Source organism: Rhineura floridana, chromosome 2, assembly GCF_030035675.1.
Source record: "Rhineura floridana isolate rRhiFlo1 chromosome 2, rRhiFlo1.hap2, whole genome shotgun sequence".
Lineage (NCBI taxonomy): Eukaryota > Metazoa > Chordata > Lepidosauria > Squamata > Rhineuridae > Rhineura > Rhineura floridana.
Window position 1 is genome coordinate 111,746,370 of NC_084481.1, and position 20,670 is coordinate 111,767,039.

A 20,670-nucleotide genomic window follows, 5' to 3' on the forward strand; every position below is an offset into this window, starting at 1 on the left:
CACACACACACACACACACACACACACACACACAGAGTTTCTTTGGTGAACTAAATAAATCCTGTTTGGATTGAAAGATGCCAGCACCTTCAGACTACCAAATGTTTAACAATGACTTGCCTTTGATCTCTTCAATCAGTGAGATCAAATTAATCCTGCTTTTAATGTAATCAAAGCTCAGGTCAAGGAAACAGGAAAGATTTCTCCAGTCACGCTCAAGTCACGCTGATCTTGTTAATCAATGGCTTTGCCCACCTATCACATCTTGTTTATCAATGGCTATTGCCCATCTGTCAGGGTGTAGGGAGATCCTAGGCCACACAATTCACTGAGTGCAGATCAGCATAACTTTAAATTATATACATAAATGCAACTAAATGCAGGACCTGCCATCCTGCTGTGGGGGAAGGGCAATGAGTCCAAAATTTCCCTCCCTTGCCTTCAGACAACGCCCCTCTAGTTCACTACCTTAGTAAGAGTGGAGCCATTCTTGAGGGGACCTGCCTGTCCAAAGCACTCCTCAATTTCTATCAAGAGAAAAGGCAGACCCAAGGGATTATCTCAGGCACTACCACAGAGAGAGAGAGCTTCTCAAGACCCACAGGAAGTACTCAAGGTATTTCCTTTGAACGAGATGTCCCGGGGTGCTCACTCACCAATTGCTTATTACATCCACCCAGACCTATGCTATTCCTGTTTAAAGGTGTGACCACCTTAATGTGGATTAAACAGAAGCAGCCACAATCGAATTAACCTAGACACCCTTTTAGAGAGATGTTAATTTGCATAGCAGAAAACCCTGACATGAATCCCAGAACAAAACCCAAAGACTTCCAGAAGCCAACAACAATAGAAACAATATCTGTACTCTGCCCCCTAGTGGTGATCAGCTGTAGCCCCACAAAACCTGGACAGGGCACCTTTGTTCTAAATTGTTCTCTATAGGCTATATCTATCTTAACACTATTAAAATATAAATGTACTGCCTTCAAGTCGATTCTGCATTATGGTGACCCTGTGACTAGGGTTTTCATGAGTCTGAGAGACAGTGACTGGCCCAAGGTCACACAGTGAGCTTTATGGCTATGTGGGGACTTTATACAAACATACAGTTAATTATGAATGGATTTTCTCCTTTTAATTGTCTTATTTTCCTACAAAAATCTGAACAATAGATTCAATAGTCAACATTTAAGTTTTCATTATTTTTGATGGAAATTGTAGGATTATCTTTTTCTTTCTCAAAATAGGTTCATAATTATCCCCTCCCCCTATTTTGAAGCAATATTTGAGTGAGACAAGACTTAACCTCTTATCGTTTGAAATACCAAATCTAGGAATTGGTAGAATTGTATATCTTGGCCCTGCTGTTTTGAGCTAGCTAAAGCTGCTTCTTCTCAGCTTTGGTGCTGTTTGAGAGTAGCAAACCTTGAATTATTAACCATCTTTATTTTACTGATAAATCTTTAGTGCATAGAGAACTTCAATCACTCAGCTGGGCTGAGTAACGCACCATTAATATATAGCCTACATATTGATGTGGCTCCAAATCCGGTGTAAATTAATCCATGGTGGGATTGGTTCCTTGTGACTGGCGTCCTTGTTAATCATTCATAACTTCATTAACATCATTGTCCTAATATTTGTCTCTCCAGTACAGAGAGCCACTATATAATGATCTTTATGTAAAGATATGCTGGCTCTACAAGGCTCCTTTACGTGTTGCATGCACATGTAAAAAAGCTTTTGGTTATGAAGCTCTTGATCCTGAGCAGGGCTCAGTCACAAACACTTTTATCAGTCAGGGGGGCTCTTTGTCCTGTTGAAAGTTAGCATGAATGGGATCTAATTTTAAAAAATGTTTGACTTTATTCCTAGCATGAACGAGATCTAAATTTTAGTAATGTCCATTATAAGGTAGTTGCCACAGATCAAATGGATTATGTTACAAAAACACACAATCAAAATCAAAAGAGCATCACAAAACAACATCTATGCTGTAAACACTTGCCTGTCATTGTCTCCAGGATCAGAGTCTCAGAGACCGGATAATCTAAAAGTAGGTGAGAGGGAATGAAGGTGACATAGTGTCTCTGGGATCAGCATCAAAACAGCATTTTCTTAGTGCTTACTCCCATGCTGGAATATTTGTGACACTCAGAAAGTATAAATGTCAGCATGACCACGTATAAGGAGGAAATGGAAAATTTAATATTTCTGTTTTTCTTTTGTTTCTGAAGTTGACACCCTACACTTTTATGAATGCTTTACTCACAAGTTAACCATACTGCCCAGATGATAATAGTGATGGTGGTGATTATCATTCCCTAAACCAGTGCCCCAAATTTTAAAGCATACGTTATTTATTCAGTCAGTGAGATCCATTAGCTGGAGAGACAGGCTGAACAACTTATATCTGACACAGAAAAAAATAAAGGAACATGGTGTATGTCCACATGAGTGTTTCTGCATGTAATGTGTATAGATAGATACAGATGTCCATTACTATGTAATGGAAAGGGTCATCTGATCTGTAATCTGCGGTTAATGGCTAATGGTTTAGAGAAAGCTAACCTCATTGATTCTCTTCCCCTCTACCCATTGTAGGCATCTACCTTGAGTAGATAAAGGAAATCTATAAAGGGGGTGGTGGTGAAGGCCTGGTTGTGCCCTGAGAAAGACAAAATAGGCTTGTAATAAACAAATACAACCAAGAGGATGGAAAATACAACAGAATTTTCCTAAACAAAATGTGACCCTCCAGTGTATAAGCTTCAGTTTCCCTGACTCAGTAAAGGTTTTCAGAAACAGTCAGTACTACCTATCCAATTTCACAAGTTGTCAATGGTGTACTTGTGTATGTTGCTTTGATATAATTATTGCTCAGTTTTCCTTGAGTGCAAGTAAATAGAGCACTATGTGGTAAAGAAGAAGACACGAAGGAATGGCCCAAGGGAAGAGCTACTGATCACAAGAGACAGGTTGTTTTTCCTTCCCATTTAAAAAAACACATCAGTCTGAGGGTGGACAAGAATCCCATCAAAACTTTAAGGAACAACCACCTTACCCCTACCTCATAGTCACTCCATGATTACGTTGTACACTTACCCATCTAATCAAAGGTGTTATTTTAAAAAGTAACAAACAAGCTCTGAAACTACATCAGCACAATCACACCATTCATTGTACTCCACATTAAAAGTCTCCAGAAAAATTAGCCCTCCCCCATCTACTTCCCACAGTTACTACTGCAGAATCAAATGCCCATGTCCTCCACAAGAATGAATGGAAAGAATATGGGTGTGAGAGGAACTCCAGCTTTTTAACCACCTTGGTTATGAGTACAGGGTGCTGGTTGAAGGGCAGCGAAATCTGTTTTAATTGATATTGACTGATATGTGCTCTAAATGAATGTTTTTCTCCAAGTTAGTTCCCAGCTCCTGTTGTTTTGTAGAACTGAAAATGTTAGTAATGTAACACTTACCTGTATAAAGTAATCTGCATTCCATTTGGCACATAACCTATTCTTTAAGAAATTTAGGACAAGGAGCCAAGGCATTCTGGTTGATGAGGCTGAACTGGTGTCGCAGGCCCCATATAAACATACCATTAGCCTTGTGGACACCTCTTCCCCATGAGGAGATGAAGCCGCATGATCCTTGGTTCCTTTAGATCAGTACTGTGCTTACTCTGACAGGCAAGCAGCTCATTAAAGTTTCAGTCTGAGGTTCGCGCCCCCTCCCGAAGTCATTTACACATTCCCCCTCCCAAAAAAGAGGAGGCATTTGCATAAAATGTGCAAATTTAGAAACAATTGCTGTTGTTTAAACAGAAGTACAACACATCTCACCATTATGGGGAAGACTGCGATTAGGGGCACAATCCAAACTCCCAACTCCACCACTGGTGGGGTTTTGTGGGGTGGCAGAGCCACCACCACATCTGCAGCCCTGCTGGTCATGGCAGCCACAGTGGAATGGGGGAGAGCAGTGGTGGAGGGGCAGTGGCAAAGATGATGGGGCCTGATCCTGATCCAGCTACTATGCCTGTTCCAGGCAATAGCAATGAGACTTGTTTGGATCCTGTGGTTCCTGGGCCACCTCAGATATCTCCCACACACACACCCTTGGAACACCCTGCTTCAGGGCCTTCCACTGGCTGACACCAGTGGGCAGCCTGCTGACAGTGCTCTTGGGAGGCAGGCTCAGCTGAGATTGCTCAGGGGAGGGCATATTGGCGTATATCACACACACACCCCGGTAAAAACTGGGAGAGGTTGGATTCCTCTGCCCGTGACTTGAGTGCCAGCTCAGTTTGCTGTCCAGGCACTCACTGTTGATGGCATCTTCAAGGCCTCCTTGCCCTCCCTTCTTAGGGAATGGATCCCCTGATACCTTTTCTTTCCATGGAGGGAAATTTGGATTAGGGTCAGAGTGCTGGAGAAGTCTAACCCTCTCCCTCTGTGCCAGGATCTTGATGCAAATTGTCCTCCTGAAGCTGCTATCAGCCACAAAGGCAAAAGCGTACAGCTGCCAGGAGGGAGGGGGTTTGTATCAGTGGTGTGTGGGGATGAAGGGTTTAAATCTGCCCCACACATACTATGGCCTTGATCCAAACCAGCTCCTCCCTGGCAACTGCTCTTTGCAAAAGTGAAAGAGCAGATCTTTGCAAATCCTCAAGAGGTTATGTTTGCTAGTCCATGATGTATTTTATGGAAAACGTACAGAATACATTTTTCCCCATAAATGCTGGGTGTGGTGTCTAGAGATACATCTGGGTTGTGAAATTAATGACTTTTCAAAAGCAGAGCATGTTGGCTAAAATGAAATACCTCTGATGAGCTCTGGAATTCCAGGTATGCATCTGTAAGATATTTTCTTCCCGTGTTATGTGTTACTGTTATGTGTGGGGTACCAGTGAACTCTAAAAGCCCTAACCAGCAGCCGTATATGTTAAGACTGCACCCTAGAATGCACCCCAGAAAACATTGCAGCATCCAGGGGAGCCATGGCACATGCATCAATGTGAAAAATGTTCACTGGGGGTAGAAAGTTAGAAAAACTCTGTTGTGAATGTTTGATTCTAGGTCCTTTGGATTTTCATTTGAAGACTCGTTATTTGCCCAGACAAGGGTGCCTCCAGATTGTCACTCTTTTGTGGGAGGGATGCAAGCACGTATTAGACATTTAGGTTAACACAATTACAGTGGATTAAAGCACACTGTTGCCCTTGTGCATCAAATCCCCTTTTTAGAAAAACAACAGACTTTTTGCAGTTAAGAAATTGGCAAGGGAAATGCACTGAAAAGAGCGGGACAAACAATAATTAACAGGAAAATATATAAACAAGCAAATCAGGATGAATTTATGACGAATACTCATTGTCTTTTAACCTCCCCACAAACATATCAGAATGAATGTTCAATAAAGACCTGTCATAGTCTAACATCCATGTAAGCTTTGTGCAAGCAGATCAGGATGAATGCTGAATAAACAGGTGTGAGGAGCCCAAAAATTCTAACGAGGGGTGAAGAGAGGGCATTGCACTGGCAGCTTCTATCTGAATGTTCTGTCAAAAATAGTCTTGTAGTGCTAATGCATAAAATATCCTGCACCATTTGAATAGTGTTCTCAGAGAATGTAGGAGTAGTGTAGGGGGAATTTGAATGATTTGTTTCCCCCCCCTTTCTTTTAAAAAAGCACTGTTTCTCTCATAAGCATAATCGAGGTGAGGAGCCAACAGCTCTTGGCAAATAACCACAGACACTAAGTGCATTTTGTTGTAAATGTTTATATTCTGCTGCTGAAAAAGTATGATGGGGGAGTGGAGACAGGGAACATGTTTTTTTCAGCATGGCATCTAACATGTGTACTTGTCAAAGAGGAAAAGCGACTCCTCTGCAGTGAAGCCCCGGCATGTTTTTCCTTTTGAAAATTGTATGTGTGTGTGTGTGTGCAGGCATGCACGCAGGCATGCATTTAAGAAGAGAATATTTGACGTCAGGTGCTAGCAAGTGGTTTGTAGAAGCCGAAAATGAGTATCACTGAAGAAGACCTTTTCTCTTCCCCGGCATGGTTTCTGCCCCTTTTTCAGCTGCATGAGATGCAAAGATTCAAGATGTTGTATCTGTGTAAACTTTTACATGCCTCCTCTGCTGCCGTTGTGCTTCCAGCTCTTTCCTTCCTTCACCTCCCTGTGCAACATGCTGTCAGGCAAATCCAAGTTCTGTGGCTTGCAGTGTGGCGGGAGAAGGGATCTGTGGAGCAATGAGGGGGAGTTGTCGTGCAGGCTGCATCCCTTTTGGATGCCCTGGAGCATTTAAGGTTGTGTAAGTGTCACCTTCAGTGGAGGGACCAGCAACCCTATTTGATTTGATGGGAGAAGTTCCACCTATCTCTTGCCATTCTGAAAACGGTGGAAGCCTACAAAGGAAACAAAAGTGGCAGGTCTGCCAGTGAAGTATACCTATGAGAATGAAGTTTAGGGGAATCAGAATGGAAGGCTTAATTGTATGGCTGACTCTATTACTAGGTGTTGCATAGATGAATATCAAAGCCCGTGATCCTAACCCCACTTACCAAGGAATAAGGCCCACTGAATTCAATAGGACCTACTTCTGAGTAGACATGGTGAGAGTTGCACTGTAGAGAAGTCCTGGAGTTCCCAAGAAACTGATGGCAGTGTACTATCTGCCATCCGCTAATGCTCTGTGCCACAACAAGGAATGATGGCAGGCCAAGTGCAGTTTTCTGGTTAATGAGGTGGAAGCAACTGGTTGACTATGAGAATTGGTTCTTCTACCACCACCCCATCTTCTGGCTGGGAATAAGAGGCACGGCTCCTTTCACATCACCAAGAAAGAGCACAAAGGAGGGCACCTGTTTATAGAAAATTTGCACATGCTAACTTAAGCAAATAGATGCAAATTTAGAAATAATGATCATAAATGTTATTAGACATTGAATTATATCTCACCATAGTGGAAGTCTCTCCCTAGGTGACCTGTGTGCTTGCTCAATCTGCTGTCTAGATGCTAATTGTTGATGGGCAAATTTAAGGCCCTCCTGCTCTCCCTTCTTAGGATTTTTATCTTTAAACCAAGCTTGGAATGGACAGTCCTTCAAATGTAGGGCATGTTAAAATAAAGAGCTGTCCTCTAAGCTTCACGACATCAGAGAAGTTAACCAGTGCAAGGAGAAACAGACAGAGCCGAGAGGAGCATAGAAATGATGCTTACCTGCTTTCTCAGGGCTGAGGCCCCATCCATGTGCTGCAGCAAACACTAGAGTATGCATATAACACTCACAACTTGCAACAATGATTTGACTGCACCAATAGAATGCCATTGGTGTCAATAGCACATGCTGCTGGTATGCAAAAAGCAACAGCAGCAAGAGGGACACACCGAACAGCAGCAGAACAGTGCAAAGCCAATCACTACAAGAAAATGTATTGTTTAGTGTTATCTTCAGGTGTTGGGGGCCCTTTGGCAGCCCAGATGCCCTTTGGATGGAGTTTCCTGAGTAGCCCCACCTCCTCTTCATTGCTGTGGTTGCTGCATCCCATTTGCTTGTCCTCTCCCTCTAGGACCAATCAGCACCACTGTCCAGAGAGAGGGCAAGGCAAGCAGAGCTTTCCCATTCATCTCCCTCTTATCCACTGTTTGCATGTTCAGAGAGGGCAAGTGAATAAGCATCAGTGGGAAGGAGGAAGAGCAACTCCGGGGTAGTAGTGACTCCCTGCTTCTGAGGTGTGTGGACCTTGGTACATGCCCAGCTATTTTAGCTGCAGATGCTGGCCCTGGGTTGGTTGAAGAACAGATTTTAATTTTGTTCCCCTCCTAGAATTCCCAACATATTTCAAGCGTACACATTCTTCCCGAAAATACTATGCACAATTGTGAAACTCAAGCCACAGTCCAGGAAACTGAATGAAATACAGAGTCTAGTAACCGCAATCGGGAACATCCAAAATTTGAATATTACACATGTTGGGTGGATGCCATGCTGTACAACCCATGTTCATTTTTTTATGATTATCACATTTTATAATAATCTTTTTTTTTTTAAGCTGGGAAAATAGTGCACATTTGTTAGTCATTTGTAAATGAGTACAGGATTTTGCAAATAGCGTTTTTGCTCAAGATTACTGTTCTGTAGTGGGGATATCACATTTTCCTGGCACTGGGTGAATTAGGGTTGGGGTTTTTTTGGTTAATCTGGAAAAAGGCAACTGCTGTTGTGTTTGCAATGTGGAATGCGATAGAGCAAGTGCCATATTGGATATTGTCTTTGACAATATTAGTGATGAGCACTCAGTTCCTTCGTACTCCCATACTGTGAATTTTTTTTAATGTCGTCAGTGGACCTTAACCCCTTCCTTGTTGTAGCAGAAATAATTATAGTTCTACCTCCAACTTAGAAAGGGGAGCAAGACTACAGTCTTCCCTGGCTCCCTTCATGCATTAGAAGTGCTTTCCTCCCTATTTTTAATACATTTTAGTCTTATAACCTTGTGCTCATCCATTCAGCCTAAGTGACTGACATCAGAGAAAGGAGAAGGGGAGCCATCCCACCACCTTGCTGGTGGAATCCTGCACTCTTGGTCTTGAATGGGGACGAGGGAGGTTTCACACCAAGAAGAAAATATAATTACGGAACACTTTTTTGTTTGTGCAGAAAGTCTTTCTGTGTTTGCATGGCCAATTAACATTCCAGTGGTTCAATTATTCTTGGGCTGTTTGGTAGTGTCTATGGGGCCATAAAGAACTCTCCCCACATGTTCTTATTGTCTTGTAGGAGAAGAAAGGTCTGAAAGTGGATTAAGGGACAAGCTGCGCTACTCAACAGCCATCATTTCATAGCTTGTTAAAATATATATCTATACATCTATCTATATCTATGGATAGATACATAGATAGATATAGTGGCGACATTTTACAAGCCATTTAGAGAGTTTGCTACTACCCTTGCAGTGCTCTGTAGGTACTTTGCTGAAAAAGTTTGAGAAAGGAGTACAGATTGAAAGGCAAAAGACCCCACCCCCTGCAAGCTGGCTCCAGGTGTGGTTTGTCTCTTTGTTATTTTGCACTCTAATCTGCATGATGTTATTAACTGTTTATTTGTTGGTCTCATCAAGCCCTATTGCTTCAGTTCAGACCAAGTTGTGTCATCTGGAAAACTCTGCAGTCTAAGGACAAGTGCATACTATGATTCCCACATTTTGGCGGGGGGTGTTACTTTAAATTGCTCCATCGGACAACTGCTAGCATCATGTAGTGAGCAGTCCATGCATAGTGGCTCATCATTCAGATTGAATTCTTTTTGTTTGTGCCACTGCAGGTTCCTCCCTGTTCCCTTTTTAAGCCATTTGTAGTGGCGTGGAGAGCATTGCCTGATCCATATGAATGGCTTACCACACAGAGACAGTCACCACGTAAAGCAATTTAAGCCACCCATTTGTGGTAGCTGTAACATTATTGGTCATCATTTAAATAAAGCTGTTCCTTCTATTGGAGCAAACAAACAAAATTGGAAAAGTGCTAATCCAAAAAGTGAAAGATGGAACCAATGCTGATTTTTTCCCCACCTTGAGAAAATTACCCCCTTTTGATGATTTTTCAGCCTCTTGTAAAAGCAGACGAAAATGTCAAGGAAGGAGAGTGTCCCACTTGCCAAGGCAATCACGCTGATGCTTCCTGTTTTGTCACATTGTGTTGCAGCAGTGAAAGTGTCACAGCACAACAGGCCAAAACGCAGCACCAGGACATATTCCATCCCTTTCCATTGTGGCCCTCAGTAGCTAAATTGGATTGGCCTCATGGCACCATACATTCAGTGGAGGCTGGTGCCAATAGGGACTGATAGGGCAGAAGGCAGAGAGGCCAACAGCAGGTGAAGGCCGAGCCTATAATAGGCAGAGCCAACTAATTCTTGTTTTGTCACCTTTTTCCTGCTCAGGGCAAAACGGAGAGTAAGGAGGAGGCAGCTTACAGCCAAGACCACTCTGGGCTGGTTGTAAGCAGGAAGGTAGACGGGTGGGAGGCGGCTGAGGGCAGGAGGAAGTTGGGAAGACAGCCCCATTCTCCCTGATGGACCAGCCTCCACTGCATATGTCATCACATCTCTTACATGATCCCTGATCAGCTGAGATCACTTCAGTTGGTCTGGAGAAGAAAAATGGCACCAAAGCTGCAGCAATGGAGAAACTGGTGATTGTGAATACAACCACAAAAATTAAGCATGGATGTTTTTTGGGGGTGGGGGAGGTGATTATCAACCCAGGAGGGATCAACTTTCACTTGGCTGCACCTCTCTCAGAACTGATTCTTTCAATGACCACTTGGTCATTAGATAATTTTCATGTGCCTGAACTTGGTCATTTTCCTTTGTCCTCCCTCAATCTCTTCTTCTTATTAGATTGTGAGAATTTCCAGCAGGGGCTTTATTTTATTCTTTGTCCAGCACTTAGCAGAATTTTAAGCATTTGATAGATAATAGTGACTATAACTATGTGGGTTGTGCTTATTAAGCACATTTGCTTCCCTGCATGTGCTTTTATCAGCGATTGGAGAGCCATCATCCACTTTAGGCAACCTTATCAGTGGTAGATTGGGAATTTAGTGCCTCATCTTTATGAAGCCTATATTTATTGCATGTGTACGTACAAGGAGCTCAAAGTAGTGCAAATGGGGCTATCTTGTTTTTATCCCCACAAACAACCCCTGTGAGGTAGGTTAGGAGGAGGCATTTTGGCTTATCCAAGACCACCCTGATAGCATTGTGGCTGAGAGCAGAATTGGAACTTTCTGCCTCTTTCAACTCAGCCCCATTTCTACCCTGCCAGACTGGCTATGTGGGCCAATTCAAGAAAATATTCACCTTCAGGACTTCTAGGTGGTTTCTGTTTGACCATTACATCTTTTTTGGGTCCTTCTTTGTTATCATGACCCTCAAGTAAAAGGTGCTCATTAACTTCACAAAACTGACTTGACCTTTTTTTTTCCTGCTGGATTTTGAGACTCCGTCCTTCATCTCCACAGGTCTGTTTTGGACCAGGCCCCAGATGATGTAGGTCTGGCCTGAAATGGATCTGGACTGGGTCTTTAGAGTTGGAATGACTCACCTTTTTCTTTTGGCTCCACAGGCTACATTCATCCTTGGCCAGTCCTCCGGGGGCCTCATGCCAGTGGTGGATGTGGCTCAAATTGGGCATGAGCACTCCACACTCTTTCACATATACATTTGAATGCACATGCACACATATACCACACATAGAGGACGCACACAGGACAAATGTGCACACAGGAGACAGATACACAGCCCCCTCCAGCTGAGGTGGGTGTTCTTTTGCTCTCTTCCCACTTATACAATAGTCAGGCTGATATTTGGGGAGGAGTGATTTGCATCCTCATCATAACCAGTTTAGTGCCATATCTACTTCAACAAGTATATATTTTTGCTCCTACCACCTAAATTGATGGAGTCTTGGGGCCCAGAAAAATAGTTGGGAGTGGTAGATCAGGCCTCTGGGCCATGGATCAGCCACCCATGCTGTGGATGGTGGACTCTCCCACAAAACAATGATATTTGGGCTCAAATAGCTTCACACCACAAATGCAGCCCCTCACAAATGCCCCTATCTCTGAATACCAATGTAGAAGGGAGGGAGGCAAAGAACACACCATTCTTGGCCTGAAAACTACAACATAATTCCTGCCTCCACAATATATAATGCAATAATTATGTCATCACTCTGTCTTGGGACCTAGGAGCTTGATCTGCATGACATTTGCATATGCTAATTAGGAATGGAACAATCTGTCAAATTCTGTTCTCTCAGGTTCTCATTTTTCTAATCTTAAATTTGGTTCTCCACATTTCTGCTGCAATTTGTGATTTTTTTTTTAAATCGCCATGAAAAGCTTTCAGCATTCTAGTGCGAATTCTCCTAATACATATTTGTATGCAGTTTTAGGTAATATATGCATTTTTGCAAGCAATTTTCCCAATATAATGCATTTTTGTATGTTATTTTCACCAATATATTCATTTTGTGAGCATTTTTGCTGATATATTTATTTTTATAATTGCTTGGTTGGAGAACTGCATCGCAAAATTCAAAAAAGTTCAAAGCACAGGTGTATTTTGGTTTTCATATTGTTTCAGAAACTGCGAATTTCATAAATTCAGCTTTAAATATGAAGAATTTCTCACCCATGCCTAATGCTAATCCAATAATTGCTATAGTTAAAATAGAAATATAATACGCCTCACCATAGGGAAGAGCAAGACTGTGACCAAGTGACAATCTGTGTGCCTGTTCAGTCTGCTGTCCAGTTGCTAACTGCTGATGGTGAACTTCAAGGTCCCTGCCCTTCCTTCTTATGGCTCTTTATCTTTAAACTGGACTTGAACTAGCTAGTCCTTCAAACGGAGAACTCCTTCCAACTGAGGTACGTCTTCTGTAAAGTAGGACTCATGGCCAGGACCCAGTCTGGAGGCTGAGCAAATCACATGGCAAAACTGGGTCGATGGAATGGCCAGGAGATTCTTCCTGCCATGGTGCTTTAAATCAACATGTCATGGTACAAGCGTGTTTCAGAGGAAGAATTAGAAGAACGATGAGATAGTTTTGTGAAAGATTTTCAGGCAATGCCTCCCATGCATGGAGAAAAGCAGCACAAAAGAACATTTTCTGAAAATACACACAAACTTAATCTAAGTGGCAATAAAATGTCAGACACTGGAAATCTGTATCTCGTCTGCATCAGTTAAGCAATGGAGGTTGGCAGGGGGGCAATATCATTATCAGATTTCACAATTATCTGAACACTCGCTCAAGTGTTGCAAAATCAACTTGTTTCCAGTGACAGCCTCTTCTGTGTGAAAGGATTTTGTAAAATCTGACTTTTGTCATTTTGAATGCTTCCTGTATTTAATACATAAGGTATTCTGCAGTCCTTTGCTAATACAGTGATCAGTCATTGACATTTATTTTAGCTGTTTCCTGACTGAACGAGACATTGCCACTCTTACACATGCACCCAACAATTCCACGTGCACAAAGAATTACACCACAGAGCAAGAATTTATTCAGCGGGCATGCTCTGAGTGCCCCCCCCAAGTAAAGTGAGGCAGGAAGAGGGCCTTTTCAGTACTGGCACCTTGGTTATGGAACAGCCTTCCCAGAGACGTCTACCTGGCACCATCTTTTGGTTGTTTCAGTGTGAGGTGAAACTCTTTTCATTCAACCAGACCTCTTATATGACTTAGGTCTTATGGTCTGACTTTTTTTAGTTTAAAAATCTATATTTTAACTGTGTTGATAGTTTTTATTGTTTTATATTGTATTGTATTGTTGCTATTGTTATTTTCAGTGAGATTTTCTATGCTGTTTTGCTGTCACAAGAATATTTGTAAACCTTGGGAGCGAAAGGGTAAAATGGGATTTTGAAACCAGGGTGGAGAACTGGAGAAAGAGAATTCAGGGTGGGGGGTGCAGAAAGGAATCTGAGTGATATCATAGCCATGCTATTTAAAAGCAAAGGATGGTGGAATTCCTCACCTAATCCAACATCCCAACAGCTTAAAGGAAAACTATGATGTAATAAAAGATAACACTAGATCTAAGTACAAAGAAGATAGAAGCTGTACTTCGTAAAAAACATCTCTGTACAAACTACACCCTGTGATCCAGTCCATTAACGTTTCTCCCCTAATGCTTGCATTTAATGCCCATGATTCATGAGATGTTTTAAACAATGAAAAGAGAAGCTCATCCTCTGATCAAAACCTATTTAGAAACAAATGTTTTCACCCATTCCTTGTGCAAAACAATCTTGGAAATATAATATATGCCAATTATTAACCATTATGAAAATTGTTAAAGACATTTTCTGTTTAAGCCATTTCTGATGAAGAAAAACAGTTACCACCCAACATACTAGCTGTGTCTGGGGTCAAGCTGTTACTCAGACCCATCATATCTTTTAACATATCAATGTTTTTGTTTTTAGCTTTTTAAAAATTTACCTCTGCAATTATGTGGGCTAAAAATTGACTTTAATAAATGCAGGGTTCTCATACAAAATACTTTGTGGAGAGCATACGACCAACTCCATTGGATGTTGGACATCTGCATACAAACCCTACAATTGCCTTGGTCACCAGCTCTCAGTATCTGTCATAAATAATGGTTTACCATACGGTACTGTTGTGATAGCACCCCAATCTGCACACCTTTGCAGGCTGTGCAGATGCAACTGGCTGTCCTCTGATGATGATGCTAAATTTGACAGTATTGATCATACGTTGGGGGGGGGTAGAATCAGTGTCCAGCACATCATGATGAATGAATCCAATTAAAGCTGCAACAAAAATTAATGAAAACCTGACACACTTCAAATCCTTGACAGCTCTCTCAGATAAAAACTGAAGTTGCTTTCAGATTACCTGTTTATTAAGCATTCATTCTGATTTGTTTGCAGGGAGGTTAGATGTGCCAAGCAGGTTTATCCACATTTTCCAGTGGATTTCCCTATCACTTTCCTTATAATAGAAGGTCCTCTTTTGGGGGGAAGCAGATTTGTTGCACAACAGCACCAGATCAATTTTAATTGCCCAACCTGAATTTGCTGGTATGTGATTGAATCGCACCTGAAAACAATGACAGACTGGAAGTGCCTTGAGTTTAGAAGAGTGAGGAACCTTTTATAATTGTGTAGCCATAACAACTCGCAAAAGGTTTTATTCTTCTGTTGCTGTATCTAAGGTTGTTTTAGAAAGGTACAGAAAATGTTTTAATTGTATCATTTCTGCAGAAAGAATCACACACACACCCCAGCCTCCAAGCAGATGACTAGAGCTGACAAAGCTAGCCATCGGTTCTATAATATATATGCAATTCTGGATGCAAAGTTAATTTTTCTCCATGTAGCACTCCTGTAAGCAGACAGGCCTGATCCAGATGGCAATTTGTGCAAGAAGACTTCTTCCATGCAAATTTCAGCTCCTTGCTGTGTTTGGGTGGAGCTCTAGGAGTGCACCTTAATGATAAATCATAGCAGAAGCAGAACTACCAGTCATATGGGAAGCTACCTCTGTCTGGGAAAGTAAATCCAATTAATTATTTTGGGTTGTATCCAATTAAGTTATATAAAGAGTAGACCCACTGAAATTAATGGACATAAGCTAGTCATGTTCATTCATTTCAGTGAGTCAACTCTGCTGAGAGTTGATACAACCTTTCAACACAGCCTTTCGCCCCTATGTCCACTACCAACATGACACAGATTGTTCCACATATCTCACGTGAGAGCTTTTCATGTGGGATAAGCAGAGATTTGTTATGTGTTCAGGCTAACCTTCAGTCATTGAGAGGTGTCTTTATCTCTTAGGGAATACAAATACACATGGACGCACACATGCACGCACTCACAAAACTGGTGATTTCCCGCAATAACAGTGAGAAATTCCACCATAGTAGAAGGTGAAAAGCCTGAGAGAATATAAACAGAAGTGGTTCAATCAGCACCCAATTTTAAATGTAAACCAAAATTTTAAATAATTCAGTAACAGCTTAAATTAAAAAATTTAAAAATTTTTTAAAAAAATGGAAGTTGAGCCCTCAGGAGTCCTAAGACAGTGCTGGCTGCAATCCTATTCACACTTAATTGGGAATAGGCCCCACTGAAATCAGTGGAGCTTACTTTTGAGTAAGCATGCTCTGTCAAGTTCTTTCTTAGGGACAAGAATTAGAATAGTTTTACCACAGGTTTCATATCTTTTTTAGAGGTGGGTTCAAAATTAAAGGAAAGGGAGGAGAAGATATTGCAGTTCCCCAAAAGCAGAAGAAAATAAGCAATGCTGGTCATACACAAGCGCCTTTTTAAGAGAAACTGTAATATAACTGTTATTACCTGGACTGTCTATTATCTGAAATTCACTCTTCAAACTCTGAGAGTTTGCCTTATGCACCTCTAAATAGCATATTTAGTCATCTTTTCATACTTATTTGTAACCAAAATTAAAATGTGTATTTTTCCTATTGAGGGGTGGGGTGGAGGGAAGCTATGCTGATTACACCACTTGAAATCAAAGAAAGGTAAGCGACAATATGGGTTATATTCAACTAAGTCTTGATCAGAGTAAATCCATTGAAATTAAGGAACCTAAATTAGTCATGTCTGTAAACTTCAATGGTTCTACTCCGAATAGGATTAGGGTTTGTGTGTGGAACGGTTTTAAAAAAAACAAACCCTCAAGGGCATTTACGAAGTAATAGATTTGGAAACTTATTGCATCGGATCATTATGTTAATATTAGATTCCTGACTTACAATGTAGCTTTTAAAAAGTGTGCTTGAAACATGAATTTTGAAAACTATGTAATTTGCCCTTTGGGTTTTGTAATTTTGGGCAGAGTTTGAATTAATGTAAAGACAGGGTTTAATCATAGACTGAATGATTTCACTGAATAAAAGATCCAGAAGTAAAAGCTAAAGTTGTATCTTCCTTTCCCTAATTAAGACCTGTTTATTCAAGGTAAAACAATCATACTATCCACCATCAATGCAAAGAAGATACAATCCCATTCCCTGCACTCTTCTTGCCAAGCTCAAATATGTGGGATCCCTGCCATTGTCAGCAACCACTGAAGAGGAATTTCAGGTGTCTCATAGTGCCTTGGAATTGTTCTTTTGCAAGATTTTCTTTCTAAAAAGTATTTTTAATGTTTCTGCTACAACAATCACAACTTAACAAATATTCGTACTGATGTACTTGTCACCCTTCCTATTCCTGCTCTCTTTCTCGTGAATTCCAGTTTGGACATGAACAATAAAAGAATCTTGTGGCACCTTAAAGATGCAGAGATTTGTCATGAATTAGAGGCATCCAGTGCATGAAGTGTTATCACTTGACACTCTCTCTTTCTCACACACAGAGGGTTCTGAAAGCATCAATCAATAGAGAAAATGGGTCCATATCACAATGAAATGGAAAAAAAGTAACAATTCATTATCAAGCTTATGATAAATAATGTAATCATTCACAATAGCAGTAACCGGTGATAACACAATCATCCCACCAGAGATGATTGAGTTACTACCTGTCACTGCTGTTGTGCTTGCGTTATCACCAATTACTGCGGCTGTGAATAGTTACTTTGTTCATCATAAGCTCTGCATAGAGTTGTCACAGACTTTAACGTTTTGCATTTCATTGCTTTTTGGGCTCATTCCCCCCTCTATACCCACCTATATGTGTGTATACATACATAAACTGAGGATTATACTTACACTTCACGCATCTAATGAAGTGGATTCTAGCCCACAAAAGGTTATGCTACAATAAATCTGTTAGTCTTTAAGGTGCTGTTCATTGTTTTGACATGGCTACCCCTCTGGAACTTTGGTTTTGGGGACATGACACTGTCCACGGCAAATCTCCCATTGGGGTAAAACCAGCTCTCTGACCAGCAACAGGGCCCTCTTCCAGTTGGGCAAATTCTTAGGCTTAGAATCCATTTTTTTCTCCATTGTGGTTCTGCTGACAAATCTCAAGCTCAATTTCAGGTAAATGCAAAACTATGATTTTCTACTTTTCCCAGGCAAAATGTACAGAGCACTTCAGAATAAGCACAATAGATGGTTTCTTGAGGATTTATAATAACTTCCTGAAGATCTGTTGGAAGACAAATTCTGCCAAACACAGCCCCTCCAAGAAATCCCTGATTTGTATTGGAGATAAATTTCTCCTACAAAAAGTGGAGGAAGCAACTAGAGGACCAGATATCCTTGACTTGATTCCAACCAACAGAGATGACTTGATGGATGAAGTGGCAGTTATGGGAACTCTGGGGGAAAGTTAACATGCTATACTAGAGTTCTTGATATTAAAGGAAGCAAAAACTGAGAGTAGCCATATGTGTACCCTGGACTTCAGGAAAGCCGATTTAAACCCAGAACAATGGTAAGTAAGGTTCTGTGGCAAACGACCCTAATGAGAAAAAGAATCTAAGATGAGTGGGAGTTTCTAAAAGAGGAATTTCTAGAGACACAATGGCAAACAATTCCATCAAGGAAAAAAGGGGGAAGAAAGCAGAAGAAGCCAATGTGGCTTCACAGAAAGGTTAAACATGACCTGAAAACAAAAAAGGACACCTACAGGAAGTGGAAGGCAGGCCAGCCCACAAAGGAAGAGGACAGATAGGTAGCACGGAATTGTAGGAATGGTATCAGGAAGGCTAAAGCTGAGAATAAGCTGAGGTTAGTGAGACTTGCCAAAAGCAACAAAAAAGCTTCTTCAGGTACATCCATAGAAGAGAAATGGTGGTACAGCTACTCAGTGAGGATGCAGGGGCATCACTACCGGGGTGCGGAGGGTGCGGATCGCACCCGGGTGACACCATGAGGGGGGTGACACCCAGAGCCGCCCCGCCCTGCGCCGTTGCCTGGCAAAGGAGCCGAGAAGCGCTCCGGGTCGGCGCAGCCAACTCCTCCTCAGAGGCAGGCGGGCGAGACCGAAAGCAGGTGCCCGCTCGCTGGCGGTGAAGCCGGGACAGGCCTTCCACCGTCAGCCTGGAGCGCATGGTGAGTGCGCGTGCGTGCGTGCGCATGCACACAAGACCAGCCACCCCGTCCATGCACCTGGGAGGGCGTGCGCCAGAGGTCCACACACCCCTGCCCTCCCACTAGTGACGCCACTGTGAGGATGGCAAAATGATAATAGATGACAAAGAAAAGGCAGAAGCACTTAATTCCTACTTTGGCTCAGTCTTCTTCCAAAACAGACCCTCCTGGGAAAAGTGAAATTGAAGGGGCAGGACTGTGGCTTGAGATTGATAGACAAATGGTCAAGGAATACCTAATCACTTTCAATGAATTCAGATCTGTAGGGCCTGATGAACTACATCCTAGAGTACTGAAGGAACTGGCTAAAGAACTCTCGGTACCACTGTCTATTATCTTTGTGAAATCATGGAGGATAGGTAAAGTGCCGAATGACTGGAGGAGGGCTAATGTTGCCCCTATCTTCAAAAAGGAGGAACCTGGGAACTACAGACCAGTCAGCCTGACATCGATCCCTGGGAAAATTCTGGAGCAGATTATAAAGTGGTAAATCTCTAAGCACCTTGAAAAGAATGCAGTGATTACTAGAAGCCAACATGGATTTTTCAAGAACAAATCCTGCCAGACTAATCTTATCTCATTGCCACCATACCAAAGAAAACTGGTGACACAGTTATGGTATAATGTTATTATACAGCCACGAGAGTGGCTGTATACTATAGTCAGTAGGGATTTTTCGTGTTCTACCATGTTAAATGAAAATACCCCCCCACACCCCTTTCTGGTGCTTTCTATAGTCCCAATTCAAAACAAAAACTTACAAGTCTTATACTGTTGGATTCAGAATCGCTTGCTCTACAACTCTGAAAGTTTTCTTGGTGATACACAACCCCCCCCCCCCATGGAGAATCCACAGGTTAAAGTGAGAAACAGGAGAGAGAAAAACAAGAAGCCGTTTAGACTTTTTTCTTGAGAAATTCTCATGATCTGTTGAAATTCATTAAAAATCAGAGATGACTGTAAGATATCTCTAATCAAATCCCTGAGCTTGCCCCAAACACAGGACTTCATCTTCAGTAGGTTTAAAGTAAAAAAAAAATGGCATGTCTTGTTTTTAATTAATAGATTAAAAATGCATTACCATGGGTTATAACGTCACGCAGGCGCAGTAGAAACCAATTCTTTCATTTCACTCTCCTCCCCCTCCCCTTCCAGTTACTTGGAGGAAGCAGGGGAAGTCTGCTTCTGTGATTGATGGGCAACAGACATGTGACTCACACTGGCCTTCTGCTGAGCTTGCTCTTCCCTCGTGCTCTGTGTGAGGAAGCACGAGAGAGAGAGAGAGAAAAATGGCCGATGGAGGGAGAAAGCCAGAAGGCAAGGATGACGGAGAAGGCAGCAGCAGAATGGAGGTGAGTGAGGGTGATGTGTGTATGTGTTCCCACCCCCGCTGTCTCCCGCAGCCTGCTCTTTCCGCTGGCTCAGTCACCCTGCCACCCCCCACCCCCTATCCTTAAATGGGTTTATAAATTACAAAAGCTCAAATACTTTTTGCTTGCAGTGTGTGTGGCTGTTTGACCTGTGCTCATAACATTCTTGTAGTTATTTGGAGATTGTATGAGACTCTTTGTTTGTAACACTTTAATCCTGAATTTAGCTCTTGGTTCTTAAATATCTCTCTCTCTCTCTCTGTCTCTCTCTCTCTCTCTCTCTCTCTCTCTCACACACACACACACACACACACACACACACACACACACACACATTAGTATATGCATAGTGCAGCAGTGGTATAGTGCTGGACAGGTTAAAGCAGCACTGCAAAGTAGCCTAGTGTAGCTGTACAGATATTGTGGGGGGGGCTGAGAGGGAGTTGTGTACGACAACCCTGAAGTGTAGTCCAGTGTTGTTCAGTCTCTTGGTTTTGTGTTTTTTCTTTTTCTTTTTTGAAAAGAACTTTTAAATTGACTGTAGCAGCAGCATTTATTTCTTAATTTATTAAATTTATATCCCAACATTCCTCCCAGAAGGAGCCCAGGGCGGCAATGGGTGGAGGGATCATTGCTTTCCCACTCATGGGAGAAAAATAGAGGTTTCTTC